The 18,255-nt window shown below is 39.0% G+C and overlaps 1 protein-coding gene across 2 annotated transcripts in view; it reads right to left on the bottom strand.

Annotated features, from left to right (window-relative positions):
* Window positions 1-18,255, bottom strand: part of LOC145296714 (ADP-ribosylation factor-related protein 1-like) — a 100,944-nt gene that overhangs the window by 65,668 nt on the left and 17,021 nt on the right. The window lies entirely within an intron of this gene.

Here is an 18,255-nt window from a genome sequence, read left to right as displayed (position 1 = left end):
TGCCGGCAAGTGGGTTCGTTCGGACACTGAATACGAAATTCACAAAATTTCGCCTGGCCACGTAACCTCGATAAAAAATGGGTCACTGACTCACCCTCATTTTGCTTCATGGAGTGAAACGTTTGTCGGTTGACTTCCTTGTGTAAGCCTTGAACGGCCACCAATCGTATTTGATGAAGAAGGTACTCCTCTGCCGCATTGTTGAGTCGTTCTGGTCCAATGAGCTCAAACAGTAACCTGTTCGTTTCTGGTGTGCATGCTTCTCGCAGTTCGTTTCGAATTACAGCTGGATTTTAGAGTCTGCACATCTCCTTGCACCGTGACCAGGTGTCTAAAAAGAGTGCCCATTCGCTACCTGTTGAGTCCAGACCTATAGAAGGTCGCTGCATTCTTTTTGTTTGCGACATGTTTGCTCGTCCGTGTAAGATGTCCTTCCGTAATTCAATGTTTTCTTTTTGTAACTCGACTAGCTGACGTAATAAGAGAACGTTTTCTTGTTCCATAGTGTAACGATTTCTTTAGTTCAATGCTGCGATATAAGTATTTCATGTTTTAAAGTGACAATATGTTCGTAGCACCATGTAAGGTTTGCGTTTTAAGCAAGCTGGTTTTCCAATCCGACAGCGTGTCGTTGTGAATGAGTGTAAACAAATAATGGCGATTCGCCTGTCCTTTTATAAGGGGGATAACTCCACTTATGCAAAGTCCGAGCGAAAGGGAGATAACTCTTTTCTGGCCTCTACAGTGGCCAGCACCTTCACCCTGAAAAAAGAAGACTCCTTGCTACAAAAGAATCTACAAAAATCTGAGAAGCTGCGGTTCTGGAGAGGAAGGTCCTGCACTTGCAGAAAGTATGCCGTGCTGGGGTCAAAGCTGAAAAGATGCTTCAATGCCCAAAAACAGGCCGACCAAAGAGCACCTGGAGAAGTGACCTGGAGGCGGATGCCAAGCAGATGACGTAAGTCAGAAACATTTGAGGCCCATGTCCCACTGCCATGCAAGATGGCAGAGCGAACATAGGCCAAAAAGCCTTTGCCTCAAGTTGGAAATATGTCTAGATGTAAAGATTGACAGCAGCTTCCTGGACTTTCTACAAGCAACATAACTGCAAATAGTGATAGCAAATTCATAACTACCACCAGCATTTAATATGTTGCTCAGTTAGGCATCGGTGTCAGTGGTAGGATCAGAAGCAGCAGTGATAGCAAATGTTGCTATTAACTCCCTATTGGGCAAAAACTTAAATCAATAGTCTCTTTTCAATCAATCAAAATGTGACAAATATTCAATTCCAAAAATCTAAACATACTATAAAAACCCAAGCACAGAGCTTTCTTCCTCTTCTGATATTTTTCCTGAACAGATAACACATATGCGTATGACACATACCTGCTCATATCACTTTGTGGCATAGAGTTTCGACAGACGCAGCAAGACTACTAAACACAGCATCAGCATATACACACTGACAATTGAACACTTTCACCCACAATTAAGTACATAGATTCTCCCATTAACAAAGTGACATTTTAATACATGTGCACATCTACATACTTATTTCATTTGATGATACTCCCATTGATTTTGATGAATGAGGTCCACCACAACAACTAAGTTGTTCAGAAATCCACACAAATGATTTGTTTATAGTGGTGAAGGCTTTGTGCAGAACCAACAACACTTTTTGATACAACTACTAATCTCAGGCAGTACAATGGCTGCCACAAAACAGCAGCAGTAGACTTTAGGTTTTTATATCAGAGTGTTCCTTCTCCTAGATGCATGTCCTAATGAAGACTAACGATGGATTTCTCCCAGTAAATTAAATACACCTTCAAATACTAACCTGGAAATTTCCACATCCTAGCATGATACATACAGAACCTAGCATTCACAAATGGTCACCCATGTGGTACTGGCCAGGCTCATCATTGCTTAACATTGGTGATCTGGTGAGAACTGGTGTGTCAACGTGATTATGCCATATTATTATTTATATCATTTACATGCACGTAAACACACGTTGCCAGCCGAAATGAACACGTGTATACAATTTCTTCTTGCATGCTAAATAACTCTCCTCTAGAAATCGATACTTTGTCAGCTTGAACTCTCATTCTTCACAAATTTTTTATTTTTCATTGTTTTTTTTTTATAAAAATTTATCATTCTTTATGATATTGCTTTTCCCTCTACAATCTATGGATTCAATTTGAAGAATGTGGGACTTTCCACCATTGTCTAATGGAATGCATACTTTGGCTCAGAAATATGTGGACGATGTAGGTCAAAGGTTGAAACAATAGACAAAGGAAATAGTAAACATTCCAATATTATAAAGAATGTTTTTATAAATAAAGTTGTCATCATAAGGAGAAAATCAGTCAGTTGGTCAGAGAGAGCCAGGCTGTGTGACCATTTCTTCACCACCCAACAACTGCCTATCCCCGCACCACCCCACGCATCTTTCAGAAACATCAAAACAATAATCAAAGGCTAATTTACCGGTGTGAAATAAAAGCAATATATTTTTTTGTAGATCAACTGTATTTTGAGTTTTACTTTGCTGTCAGTGTGTATGTATTGTACCAGCAACAAAAGTAGATCTTTATATAGATATATAGATATATAGATGTATAGATATATAGATATATAGATATAGATTGAACAAATGCATTTTGAACAACCAGCCACAGTGAATATGTAACGACTAGTTGAATCCACCGTCAATAATTTTCCCCACTCTTTATCTGTGCCTAAATCAAAACGTAGATTCCATGAACAAAGCTTCTTTCTTAGAACTGCACGCCTGTGGAACTCTGTTCCGCTTGCCTGTTTCCCTCCCGACTTCAACCTGGATGTCTTCAAGTCCAACACAAACACATTTCTGATGAACCGCCCCCCCCCTAAGTAATGACACCTTATCAATTCTCCAATACTATTGCTACACTATCCCATTGATTACACACAATAACCCTTATCCCCGAGTGGCTATTGAGCCTTGATAAGTGGTGAACTCCATGTAAAAAAAACAAAAACAAAAAAAAAACCTTTGGATAGTATAGGGCGATATTATCTTCATTTCAAAAGGTTACACATATGTAACGTTATTATCACTTTTAAAATGAACCAAACGTTGTGTTTAGAAACTCACAAAGAAAATAAAACTTCAACATAAACTTTTTTTAGAGGAAAGAAAAAAACATTAATTTAATTCAGTTTCACATGCAAGACGAGATATATTTACAACCGACACAGTACATTCTCTCTTTCTTTGTCTTTTCTGTTAGAGATAGCTGTCCTTTGTTTTTAGCTACAATCAGCTGTTGTGTTGCGGTAGTTCTCTCTAGAACTCACAGGTCGGCTTGCTTTCAAAGTGGTGGAAGGAGGGGACTCGCATGCTTGTCAATCCTAACTTCACAATTGCCACACGTCTTTTTCTTTTTCTTCTTCTTTTCCTTTGATCTTCATGCATATTGTTGCCTAAAGTAAGAGAGAGGGGGCTGTGGGGAAAACAGAGAAGGCTTACCGCTTAAGTGTTTCCACGTGTGTGCATTGTGTATTGTGTGGAGTCGGGGGAGGGGAGAAAGGAAAAGAATCAAAGATGGTGCCCGTAGTTTTTATAACATGTGGTCTCACAAAGTCACGTGAAGTTACACCACACGTATGCAAATGAGGGATAGGTAGGCTGTATAAGAGCAGCTTGCATTGAGATGAGGTGGGAAAAAAGCAGTATGAGAATCCATAACGATTATTGTAGCTCATCACTTTGTTAGTTTGCGTTGGATTTTGACACCTGCTGCTACGATTCTTTGTTGAACTTTTCTAACCGAAACAAGCTACCTCAGCTATAGTCACCGGCCTGAACAGCATGATAAAACTGTTTTGTGGTGAAGGCGACATGGTGGCTTGACTAAAGAAAATAGACCTGGTGGCAAAACTTCAAGAAGTAGATGACGTTGCCATGGTGATACCATTGTACTTCGATGTATACGCCAACGAAATCTAAAGATTGATGGGATTGGCAGGAATTTAAAGGCACACAGTAGGTCACGTGGATAAGATGGTGTTTGTCACCAGGTTCCCGGAGAAGATTTCTAAGAAGCTGCAGCAGGTCCTGGGTGTCGAGACCATAGAGGTGAGCAAGCTGCTTCCAACCACAAAAGTATTAATGAGCACCCAACCCTCTGGGTCCTTAGGAACAGCAGCAATGGCTCGGAAAGATGCGAGTAGAAGCCGGATGAGACTGTGAGTTACATGTTTTGAATGTGGGGCTCACACCTGCAGAGAGACGGTAGGAAGTTCTTGGAAAGGACGGTGTGCTACAGGTGTAGCCAGAACTGCATTAGCCTGGGAAACTAGCAAGGGGGAGCCGAAGTGCCAGTGGCTGCCCCGACTCAGGAATGATGGCACACTCGCAACAGATGCCCAAGCAGGATTCGTGGTGAAAGGGTGAGAACTCATGGCCCTAATCGGCAGTGGCTGTACCACTATTATGATACACACGAGCTTAGTCGGAGGATGACAAGGGAAGGGCGAATTACTGGCATTTGATGAGTCATGAGTCAAATGTCGGGGGAGGAGGACCGTTATGCTGGAAATTGAGGAACACCGAATGAGGGTCCATGTGGTTATCACTGACCATCTGGTGCCTGGCATCAAGCGATTGTCAGAACGGATATAATATGCCGACTTGATGGCATTACAGTCAGTGGCGATGGTATGAGGTTTGGACTGGCTGTGTGTGCAATGACAGAGTGGGTCATGAAAGGAGCAATGAGGCCGGAGACAAGAGAAGGATATCGATCAATGATCCAGATTTTCAAGTGGAATTCAACGGAAAAGAGTGGACAGTGGAATGGGCATGGAAGAATAAACTGCCGATGCTAATAAACAGGGTGGCATGCTATGAGAATTCACTGAAAGATGGAGCAAGAAAGGGTTTTGAACAAGAAGCAGACAGGTGGATTGAGGAGAGTATACTGTTGCTGTGAACAGATGATGTTGAATCAAGCATCTTGCAGTTGATGACCACTTTGCAACTGACTAAAGGTCAGACCAGTTCTGCAATATCTAAGAGTTGAATCAACATATTGAGTGTTATACTGGGTATGATGCTATAGCTGTAGCTGTATGTAGTGAAACTATTAGAGAATGGAGACAAATAAACGGTGTGTCTACATTAATTGTTACACCACATGCAGGCAAATGAGAGTTAGGTGATCGTCCATCCTTTTTATTTATTTATTTTTATTTTATTTGCCTATTTGCAACTCAGCGTCACCAAGAAACTCTGGAAGTATCAGTTGGTTAGATATAAGGGCAAAACCCACTGCCTTACGAGGGTGGAGTTCGGACTGAACTCAGCACTCAAGATCATGGGGACCATTTTGAGGAAGATTCTGGAAAGAATGGGGAAAGGAGATGGCACTGTAAGCTCATACATTGATGACATCCTCGTAAATGAAACTCTGGTGACTGCAAAGGAGGTGGTAGCTCACTTGAAGGAGTTCAGCTTGGTCGCCAAGGCTCCATAAAATTTAGACGGGGGAGCAGCCTTGAAGCTAAAGCTGAAACAAAATGCTTTGAGTGACTTGGATTTTCAAAGAAGAAACAAGGTTCTGCAAATGAAGGAAGGGTTCAACAAGCATACCAAAGGAAGTAGATGGGATGATAAAGTGGGAGGAGAAATGGCCGCCTTAATTGAATGGGTTCTGAAAGAAGTGGAGAAGGCTGCGTGGTGGAATGAGTAGTGAAATAGTTTCCGTCAATTCTTCAGGGTTGGTTATATGCCCTGTGATAATGGGGTTGTAAAAAGAAACCACTGCACAATAAAGGCAGTAGGGGAGAGAGGGGGCACCTCACCAGAGCAAGCTGTCTACTGGTACAATATGTCGCCTAGATTTGGACGTGCCAGAAACAGTTCCACATATGTCGATATTCACATACTCCTGGAAGTTGAGCCAGCAAACAGGGAGATAGAGACAATAGGGACTACTTGGGGATGATGTATGGGTGAAGCCCCCAGGTGCACAATGTACCATACAGTGGAGCAGAGGATGCGTGACCAGAAGTAATACGAGTGACAACATCATGGTGGATGGGGTACTGAGACATATTTTCAACATCTGTCCAGTTGCAAGTGATGTGCAGTAGGATGATGGCAAGACACCTCAGAGACCGAGTAGGGAGTACGCAATGTGATCTAGAGATCAGGGGTCTGTGGAAAAAACAGAGAAGGCTTACTGCTTAAGTGTCCCCATTTGTGTGCGTCGTGTGAGTTTGGGCTGAGAAAGGGAAAGAATCAAAGATGGTGCCCATAATTTTTATAACAAAGTTGCGTGAAGTTACACCACATGCAGGCAAATGAGAGTTAGGTGATCGTCCATCCTTTTTATTTGGTTTACACTTGTACCTATGTTGATTTTCTTAGGTAAAATTATGGATGTCCCTCCTACTCCATCAGTGATAATGTCCTGGGGAGTGTTAGGAATTTATACATAAAAATAGAAGAAAAGTTATTGAAAATAAATGACTTAGGACAATGGTTAGAGATGATTCACTAGAGTGCATAAGGTACAGTATGATGAAGATCGGAAGTAGAACGGGGTAATCAGCTAGAGGTGGCCGAGAGGACGAGCCATTTTTCACATACATTAAGACAAAAGACCGGACATTGGATTTCCGATCCTAATGTCAATATATTTAAAAGCTTGGAGTTGGTTTACAACAGTTTTTCAGTTTGCAACAATGGATGACAGTTTTCAGCCCAGAGCAGATCAGGCCAAGCTTTAACTGATAAAGAAATGAACTGATCAACCGACTGATAAAAATGCTTCGACAGACAGATATCGACATACAACGTTTGGGGGGGGGGTCCGTTTTTACAACTGTGGTATCACACATACTCAGATGTATACACGATGTATTGGAGTTATGTTTTCTTTTGTGAGTTTTTGTATTGTTTTATATTTTTTTATATTCGTAAAATACTGCTTGCATCTTCGGCAAGACAAGGCGGCAAAAACGGAAGATAAATAAGAAAACCATGGCACATATAACCAGTTTTTAGGAACGGTGTTTCACATCAGTTTTGAGGTTTTACTTTAAGGTGTTTTGTTATGGGAACATTATTTTTAGGATGGGCCGGATTCAGAAACTATTTTCAGTGAAAAAGTTTTGCAAGTTTTATAATCAAATGTAAAAAAAACCCCAAGAAGCATCTTATACAATAAACAAAACAAAATAATGAGTTCAGTAGCCATATTCCAAAAAAGAAATATTTTATATACGTTTAAAATAAAAGTTTATAGCAATAGGAAAAACATAGAATGTTCATGACTATTTTTTAGAGTTTTTGTATAAACAAAGGAAATTCATTAACTGAGACATTGAAAAAGTCTGAATAGATTAATTAAGAGCTGTGAGTTACATGGTGCGGAAAATCGTATTCAAAACTTCTCTGCTCATTTATTGTTATGGTGTTAAATGGTAATAAAAACGAAAGGAACACAGGACTTTTAGAAACAAACATTCACATATATTACAGGCAAAGCGGGTTTAGCAATACCATTCCTCAACTGTTGGGCGTTAGGACACGACCTGCTTAGCCACGTACCAAACTCTGACTGCCGGGCACTGGTACTCGTTACCAGAAGTGATGTCACCAGAGGAAGTGATGTCATGAGATAGTCCATTAATCCCAACACCCTCTCCCAAACCTTTTATTCGTAAAAGCTGTCAGTACCTCTTCCTTTTAGAGTTTACCATCAATGGATTGGTAAAATTTCTCTAACGGAACGACCACCTTAGTTCAGGCGTTGATTGAGGCGGTTCAAGATCAAAAGTTTCGAAGACAGTGTCTATCGGCTCATCTTCCAATGGTGGACTGTCGATGGTTTCAACTGATGTGTTGTTTTTATAACTTTTGAAAAACATTCTTTCACCTGAAATTAATTCCATAGAGGGACGTCTCCAACATAATTCATTGAAGGTTGTTTATTTAACTCATATTCATTTAATTTCATATTAGTAAAATAGTCATGGGGGAAAGATTGGAAATATTTCTGTGAATAAAGTTTATACACATTGACAGACGATTATGAGTTGATGAGTTGTGTGTTCGTTCATGTTTGTTTGTGTGTGAGGGAAGAGATGTTGCAGAGGGAAGCACCCACAGACGGACGCTCAGCGACACTGCTTTGTAGACTCGGATTAACTGGGTTCCACTGGTTTATTGAAGAAAAATCTGATTTTTAAAGGATTTAGATGGTTCAAATAAATTCAGAAAGTTTTTTGATTGATTCAAAATATAATTATTTGTTTTTATTCAGGATAATGTATGCGCAAACAACATGCGCACAACGCTTTACGCATTTTGATTTTATACGTCAATGTGTAAACAGCGACTGCTACAGTTTTACAGGAGTATCAGATTAAGTGTTGCACAAGATCGCAAGCTCAACAAGAAGGCCTCCTACCTGCGACAATCACTGGGAGTTTCTCTTCTTCAACTTACAAGTAATATTATTTAGGAGAAAGTTCAAACTTCCAGATACCTGTCGCAGGTAATGGTCGTAACATCTCTGTATTTCATCAGGAATGTACCGACGTGTTCACCATATACATGAAATGGAACATGAAATACGGATAATGAGGCCATTCTATGCCCCATGTACCCTGTTATATATTGGGGATGGATGAGGATCAATATAACATAAAATATCTTATTGCAGGGCGTCCAGCTTTCTTGTGGGTATGTTTGCAGCACATGAGGAAAGAATTACTCGCTGTTACATAACGATATACATTTATTATGGAGACACACACATGTAACGACAATTCAAACATAGTACACGAAAGGTTAAAGTCCGAGTATGATAACAGTAACGAAACGAGAATGATGTTCGCCATTTTGAAAGTCACTCTGTTTTTCCTCCATTGTCTTTACTTCTGGTCTTTGATCTCGCAAGAAATCGCGAGAATTTCAAGTCTAGGGTTACGGACAAGGGGGGAGCAACTTTGCCCAAAGAAATAAAGAGTTACTCCCCTTTGCATTATACTTTTGTTTCGTCCTAAAATCTCCCCTTTAAATTTTGTTGCTGGTACGACTTCAGTTGGGGATCCACCTGCAAATGTTGTGTTGGACAATGGGTGCGGATGTTAGGTTCTTGCACTCCAGCTTCAGTGTTCCGAGAAGCTTCTGGTGTTTGTTGTGGCAAGTTGAAGGTGTCCAACAAGATATTTAATGGAATAAAGTGATTTGGTATTCTGTCTGGGAGATGTGATGGTCGCAGTTGGTTGGAGTGTCGAACCCAAATTGAATTTTGGACATTTACCTCATATGTTACATTTCCAGTTTGTTGTACAATGTAGCCTTGGGCTCATGACTCTTTGTTGTTCCGGTAGTCTTTTGTTAGGACTTGTTGACCTGGTAAGAATGTTCTTTGAACTGAACCATGGTGGCAGTTGTACTGCCATTCCATTTTTGTGTTCCTCTTGATGAAATGATGTGGTTTTGGACGTAGGCCATTGATATGCAAGCAAATTTTCAGATTCATCAAGCATTCGGCTGGTGAGCTACCGTTTGGTGTTAGGGTTTGGTGTTGCCCTATAGCTTGTCAAGAAAGTTTCAAGTATCTCTGATGTTGTCCCTTCTCCTCTGAGTTTTAAAAGTTTTCTTTTAAAGGTGTCCACAAGACGTTCAATTTGGCCGTTCGACGGTGGATGAATTGGTGGTGTGCGAATGTGGTTGATACCATTTTATTGGCAGAAAGCAGAAAATTTCACTGAGCTAAAAGCAGTGCCATTATCAGAGACCAAAGTCTCAGGAATGCCAAATCTGCTGAAAATCTTCTGAAGTTTGGAAATGTTTCCTCAGAAATAATGTGGTTCATTTGGAATATCTCAGGCCATTTGCTGTAGGCATCTACAACAACGAGAAAGGATTGTCCACAAAATCTATGTGGAGGTGTGACCAGGGGGGGATCTGGAATAGGCCATGAAGAAAGTGTAGATTTTCGAGGGGATTTAGCTGCAAGCTGACATTTAGTGCAAGTGCGTGCAAGATCTTGCAGCTGCTTATCCATTTTTGGCCAATAAACGTATCCACGTGCTAACGCCTTCATGCGACTGATGCCTTGGTGTCCGAAATGGAATTATTTTAGGATTCTGCTTTGCAATGATGAGGGAATGATGACCCGTTCGGCAAGGAGAAGCATACCATCAACCTCTGACTAGGAAGATTTCCATTGAAAGAATGTTAGTAACTGTTTGTTTGGGGATACTGCTCGCCACTTAGTACGGTGGTAGTGGATGACTTATTGTAGCTTCATTAATCATGTCAGAAGTAACTGGTAGTTCCCTGTTATGATTTAATTTGTTGTTAAGAGTTATCCCCCTTGGGATTGACATTCATAATAAAAGCGCCCTCTGTTTCATTTTCCCGCCCGATCCTTTCAAGAGCGTACGTGTATTTTACAGTTAATAAAACCTTTCTAAAAGGCAATTCTTTACTTACTGATACTATTCACTTCAATTTTATTAACTGTAAAAAAAAAATAAAATAAAAAAATAAAAAAAAATAATGGATCGAATCTTACATCCCGACAGATTCGAGGTGGAACCTACATGCCCTAATTCCGAAAAATCCTATAGGCATTGGAAATTAACCCTCCAGAATTATATCCGCTCACATAATAACGGATTAATCGAAAACACTTCAGATAATTTCTTTGCCTTGATCAATTGTATTTCAGCCTCTGTTTTCGATTTAATAAGCGATAAAACCGACTACAATAGTGCATTAAGAACATTGGACGCCGCTTATTTAAAACCTGAAAATATTGTTTATAATAGATATCGATTGATGACGACGAAGCAACAAACAACACAAAATATAGATGCCTTCATACTACAATTGGAAATGCTTGCCAAAACATGTAACTTCGAAGCGGTTTCTGCTGAAGAAAACAAAAATCAATACATTCGGGAAGCTTTCATCGGTGGAATTTCTTCTTCGTCCATCCGACAACGACTGTTAGAAAAACCCATCCTGACTTTACAAGACACATATGCCACGGCCAGATCTCTTGAACAAGCAGAAAAGCATTCGATAAGCTACGCAAATAACTTTACTGTAGCAGCTACAAATAATCCTTCGGGCTACAATCGTATAGCTGTGACTAAAGAAAATATGCATCCAAAAGGGGTTTGTTTTTTCTGTGGAAAATCACGTCATCCTCGATATTTATGTCCTGCACGAAACGCCGAATGTAAAAAATGCAAAAAAAATGGTCATTGGGCTAAAGTGTGTAAATCTTCTATTTCTAACACTCATACTGCTGTTCTTTATGACGACTCTGACTACCCCTCACCTTCTCTATCCTGACTAGGAACTAACTCCAAAGATGTCACATTCACTCAATGCCAAATTAACGGGCACTTCGTGAACGCTATGGTGGACTCCGGCAGTGTAAAAACATTCATTAATGAAAATACTGCTAAAAAACTTAAACTCTTCACAATACCTAAAAACAAAACTATAGCTCTGGCTGCTTCCGATCAACATGCTAAAATAACTGGCGAAGCTGTCGTGGATTTAATACTGAAAGATAAAACCCATTCTGGAATAACAATTGAAATCATTGAAAACCTTTTCATTGATTTAATAATCGGAAAAGATATTTTAAAAAAATATAAAAAAGTAACACTTAAATTCGACGGTCCTAGAGACAAACTTATAATTGGAGCTATAAACACGAATAATTTTTTTCCTACCATAAACGTTCCACCCCCTCCTCTCTTTTCTAATCTTTCTCCTCATACTACTCCTATTGCGACAAAATCCCGACGTTACACTTTTGCCGCCAACAAATTCATAAAAGAAGAGACTGCTAGAATGTTGAAAGAAGGCATAATTGAACCTTCGATATCTCCGTGGCGAGCGCAAGTTCTTGTAACTTCGAATGAGAATCATAAGAAAAGAATGGTAGTCGACTACAGCGATACCATTAATAGATTCACGGAACTAGACGCTTACTCAATGCCTAATATCAATAAGATGGTAGACGACATCGCTCAATATAACATCTTCTCTACTCTCGACCTAAAATCTGCTTATCACCAAATACCTATAAATCATGCTGATCGTAAATTCACTGCGTTTGAAGTAAGTGGCAAACTTTTTCAATTTACTCGTCTTCCTTTTGGCGTCACCAATGGAGTAAGTGCTTTCCAGAGGAGCATAGACTATATTATAGAAAAAGAAAATCTAACCGATACCTTTGTGTATGTTGATAACGTAACTATATGCGGAAAAAATCAAGAAGAACACGATTACAATCTTCAAAAATTCTACAAAATTGCTAAACAATATAACATCACTTTAAATGAAAATAAAAGCATAATTTCTTCTAGTTCTATTACTCTACTCGGCTACACCATAGAAAATAATCAAATAGCTCCCGATTATCAAAGACTAAAACCATTACTCGAAATGCCACCTCCGCTGAATCTTAAATCTCAAAAAAGAATAGTTGGAATGTTTTCCTATTACTGCAAATTCATTAAAAAATTTTCTGATAAAATTTTATTACTAAATCAAAAAAAAGAATTTCCACTACCTCCATCTGTATTAAAATCTTTTCAAACATTGAAAAATGATCTAAAAGACGCCACTTTAATAACGGTAGATCCAAATAAAGAATTTGAAGTAGAAACGGACGCTAGTAACTATTGCATTGCTGCAACACTAAATCAAGAAGGTCGTCCTATTGCATTTTTTTCAAGAACTCTCAATACTAACGAAATTAAGCACCATGCAGTAGAAAAAGAGGCAGCCGCTATTGTAGAAGCTCTCCGTAAGTGGCGACATTTTCTACTCGGCAGGCACTTTAAAGTCATCACAGATCAGAAGAGCATCAGCTTCATATTCGACAATAAAAGAAAATCAAAAATTAAGAATGACAAAATATGTCGTTGGCGTATAGAATTATCCCAATACAATTTCACTATAGTTTATCGACCTGGACCTGAAAATATTGCTGCTGACACATTCTCTCGCATCTCTGCTCTTACTTACAATCTACAAGATCTTCGTGATTTACATAAACAATTATGTCATCCTGGTGTTTCAAGACTAAGCCATTTTATAAGAACGAGGAACCTCCCTTTTACTTTGGATCAAATTAAGAATATTACTGACTCTTGCTCATCCTGTCAATTACTGAAACCCAAATTCGCCAATACCAATGGAGGGACTCTCATTCAAGCCATATTACCTTTTCAACGATTAAATCTTGATTTTAAAGGCCCTCTACCTACTTCTATACATGGCAACAAATATCTACTTACTCTAATTGATGAGTATTCCCGTTTTCCTTTCGCTTTTCCTTGCAGAGATATGACAAGCAAAACCATTATCCACTGTCTAAACAAACTTTTTTCAATTTTTGGTTTGCCTGACATGATACATACTGACCGTGCTTCTGATTTCTTAGCAAGAGAAATAAAGGATTTTTTACACAAAAAAGGAATTGCTACTTCTAAAACAAGTAGGTATCATCCTGAAGGTAATGGACAGATTGAAAAACTCAACGGTACCTTATGGAAGGCCATTCAAACAACATTACATTCTAATCAAATGAAACTACCTTATTGGGAAGACATACTACCGGACGCACTTCATTCAATTAGATCATTACTTTGTACTGCCACTAATATGACTCCCCATGATAGACTATTTAAATATAGTCGTAAATCTGCTTCCGGAATTTCAATTCCTTCTTGGGTTAAACCAGGCCCAATATATATTAGAAACCACACTAAAACAAGTAAACATGACCCTCCTGTAACGCCTGCCACCCTAATAGATGTCAACCCCCACTACGCTTATGTTCAACTACCTTCTGGTACTGAAACCACTGTCAACGTTCGAGACTTAGCTCCAAACTCATCAAATGAAGAAAACTCTAATAATAATCCTACTACTTCAGAGACTTTATTTGAACCTTCTACTAATGAAAACATTGGTCATGAGGAAGACAAAAATCAATTGTCTGATCTTGAAGAAAATCAGATTTCACTAAAAAATAATACTGAAAATCAGCATTCCTGCCAATCTGTGCGGAGGTCGTCCCGAGTTCGACAATTCCCTAGTAAATATAAGGATTTTGTGACTAAATACTGAAAAAAATGCAGTTTGGGTTCATATGTTATTTGTAAATAAAATGATTCTTATGTGATTGTAAATAAAAAAAAAAAAAAAAAAAAATTTGTCTATAATTAATTACCCCTTACTTGAATACTTTAGGACGGGGAAAATGTTATGATTTAATTTGTTGTTAAGAGTTATCCCCCTTGGGATTGACATTCATAATAAAAGCGCCCTCTGTTTCATTTTCCCGCTCGATCCTTTCAAGAGCGTACGTGTATTTTACAGTTAATAAAACCTTTCTAAAAGGCAATTCTTTACTTACTGATACTATTCACTTCATTCCCTTATCGTAGCTGTGAGCATTGAAGAGATTTCTGGCTCCGGGGATATTACTGGTGTGTACTAATAAGTCTTCATAAGGCATCTGCATGTCCAATCGAATTAGTTGAAAGGTACTTTATTGAGAAATTGTAGTCCAATAATACGGTAACCAATCGTTGTAGTCGATTGGTATACACTGGTATACCCTTCTTGGATTTAAAAATGCTCACCAAAGGTTTATGGTCTGTAACCAAAGTAAAATGATGTCCGTAGATCATTTTATGGAACTTCTTTACAGCATATATTATCGCCAAAGCTTCTTCCTTGATTTAATCATAATTCCTTTCTGCAGGTGTCAATGACCTAGATGCATTAACTATAGCTTTCTGATTGCCACCAGGAAAGATGTGAGAGATTACGGCTCCAACACCATAGTCAGAAGCGTCGGAAACCACGATAATGTCCAAAGATGGATTAAAATGGGTCAGGAGAAGATCTAAAGAGAGTAAAACTTTGATTTTGGCAAAAGCAGCTTTGCATTCTATAGTGACCAGTTCCATGCAATCCCTTTTTTTAAGAGGTTATTGAGAAGAGTTCGGATGCGGTGTAAGTCTGGTAAAAATAAGCTGTAATGGCTTACCAACCCAAGGAAAGAACGTAGCGTTTTGACATCTATTGGAGCTGGCATGTTTTTGATGACTGATATGTTCTCTGGGCCGGGTCGTCGACCTGTTTTGTCAAAGATGAAACACAGATGTTTTATTGACGTTCGGTAGAATTGACATTTTTCACCTCGTACATGGAAACCATACTGTTGGATCCTATCAAGTACAGCGGTCAGACATTGTAGGAGTTCATCCTGAGATGTGCCGGAGATGATGATGTCATCTATAAATACTGTGACTCCCGTTATGCCTGCCAGCATCGCATTCATGGTCTGCTGAATATAGATGGGACAGTTTTAACCCTAAAAGGAAGGCGGTTGTATCGGAATAATCCCTTGTGAGTGCTGATTGTAAGGAACTTCTTGGAGTCCTCATCAACTTCGATTTGCAGGAATGCGCCAGAAAGATCAGTTTTTTTTTGCAAAACAGGTACCACCGTTTAACTTGGTAAAAGAGGTGTTCAGGTATTGGCAGGGAATATTTGTGTGTATCTAGCACATTATTTAGTCCCGTTGAATAATCAGCACAGATGTGAACTTTGCCGTTTGCTTTTCAGACCACAGCAATAGGGGCTGCCCACCTGGAGTAGTTTGTTGGTTCTATTACTCCAGTTTCTCTGAGTCAATCCAGTTCCTTTTCAACTGTGTTGAGAGCTGCATAAGAGACAGGGCGTTTGGGTCTAAATATCTGCTTTCAACTTTAGAATGGCTTTCATTTTTGTGCAACATCCCAAATCCTCCCCCAAAACATCACTGAAGTTAGACTTAAGCGCCTGATTAAAATGCTTTTCAGTGTGCTGAGTTGACTTAAGAGAAAATGTGTTGAAGACAGATTCCAATGGGACTGTGAAGAGATTGAGTTCTCCGATCCAGTCCAAACCAATTAGGTTTAAATCAGCGTCTGTTACAAGTTCCAGTGAATACTCTGTCTTAGAAAGAAACAGAGCTATTTAGTTCCCCAGTAAGTTGGATATCATTTCCAGATGCACTCTTGGCAACGTGGTTGATTTTTAATAAGTCCGGTTTTTCGATTTTCGTCCATGTTTTGCGCGAGATAAGAGTAATCTCTGAGGCTGTGTCAAATTGGAAACGAAGTGGACACTTATTTAATCTGACACTTATGTATTTTCTGCAAGATTTGTAATTGATCTTAAATGAGGCAGACACTGCATTTGATTTCCTCTGCTGGTAATGTTTTTGTAATTTTGCTGAGTAGGGGATTTGGTCTTAGGGGGATGACAAAAAATTTCGTTGTGGCCACGTTTATGACACACTTGCCACTTTTTTTTCTGGAGGGAACAAAAACGAGCACAGTGCCATTCACCGCAAGACCAGCATGCAGACGGTGTTTTTTTTTTATTCGAAACTTTGGGTCTATAATTTGAGCTGATGTGTGACGTTTGTGAAGATAGTGTGAGTTGCTGCTGGACTAAGATTGTGTCCTTTAAGTTTAACAATGTGTTACACTCAGTTGTCAGATCCTGGTTACATTTTTATCTGTTTTGAGCTTTACCAGCAGTCGGGGACGTTTTTCTGAATCGTTTGGTGACTGTAGACCTGCTATAAAAATAAGGCATTTAAATTGGTCCTCAGTCAGTGTCTGGAAGTGAAATCTGTCGGACTCGTGATTCACACGTCCGGCATAAGTGACAAAATCGTCTGACTGTTTTTTTTTGCAAGTTTGAAACAGTTATATCGAATATTGAATAGGGACTGAACTGATGTTCCCAAAAAATGTCCGTCAAGATACTGATAGTCTCAGTAAATGTCAAGTCAGAAGGTTGTTTGGGTAAAATAAAATTTACAAACCATTTCGTTTCCCTTTGTATCCAACTTTCGTATAAGCAGGCGTTTTTTTTCCAGTTGTCGTCCTTGCTAGGAAATTCATGGTAAAATGTATCCTTCCATCATGAAAACTATGAGCTGAACGTGCAGCCGTTGTTGGCGTCATAGGAAAATTCTGTAATAATGTTGGAAAGCTCGATACCAGATGAATTCCCGATGTCTTGCAACTGAAATTTTTGGGTTAATGTCGTTATTAGATTCAGTTGTGCCTTCTCGAATTGTTCCTGTTGCTGAGCAAAAATTTGTTTGAGAACTTCTGCGAAGATAGACATTTTTTTTTTAAGTGTTTTTGTTTATTTTATTTCCAAATCTCATCCTCGTCGCCAGTTGTTATATAGTGGGGTGCTACATAAAATATCTTACCGCAGGGCGTCCAGCCTTCTCGTTGGTATGTTTGCAGCACACGATGAAAGAATGGAATAATTATGAACAAATAAGATAATCACTCGCTGTTACATGACGATATACGTTTATTATGGACACACACACACACACACACACACACACACACACACACACACACACACACACACACACGTATCGACAATTCAAACATAATACATGAAAGATTAGAAATTCAAGTATGATAAAAGCAACGAAACGGGAACGATGTTCATTTCACCATTTTTAAAGTCACTCTATTTTCCCTCCAATATCTCTACTTCTGGTCGTTGATCTCGCGAGAAATCGTGAGAATTTAAAATCTAGAATTACAGACAAGGGGGGGGGGGCAAGAAGTAAAGAGTTACACCCTTTTGCATTATAGTTTTTTTTTCGTCCTAACCCTAACCCTAACCCCATCCGAAATATGTAGGCTTTAGTGATAATTTCTGTCTGGGATAACTTAAAGATTAAAGCATTCACCCGACTAAAAGAAGGTGTTACAAATATAGGATACTTAACACTTTGCCATCATTTGTGGTTTACGATTCATAATTTTATTTTTAATTTAATTACTATTTATGTTGCAGCCCTAATTTTTCAGTATTTCTATATCTCTACTTATAATTAAATAATAATTATTCTTTATACCTACAAGCATTAGTGTCTCATTGCTTACGCAATCATCAGTCATGAGATTCGAACTCAGACTCGAAGCCACCTTTTGCTCCATTTGCCAAGACTCTACCCCAGGGCCACCAAACAATTGTCACAGGAATGGAGGGAATTAAGAACTATTAAAGGTCAGATCTGAGGGAATACATTTCACAATCTAGAGTGTTCGTACGAGCGGAAGTCGTGAACATTGCATAAACGCTGGTTATAATTC

Source organism: Euprymna scolopes, chromosome 17 (assembly GCF_053919585.1).
Source record: "Euprymna scolopes isolate OS-2025 chromosome 17, ASM5391958v1, whole genome shotgun sequence".
Taxonomy (NCBI): Eukaryota; Metazoa; Mollusca; class Cephalopoda; order Sepiida; family Sepiolidae; genus Euprymna; species Euprymna scolopes.
This window is presented reverse-complemented; position numbering and strand designations above follow the sequence as displayed.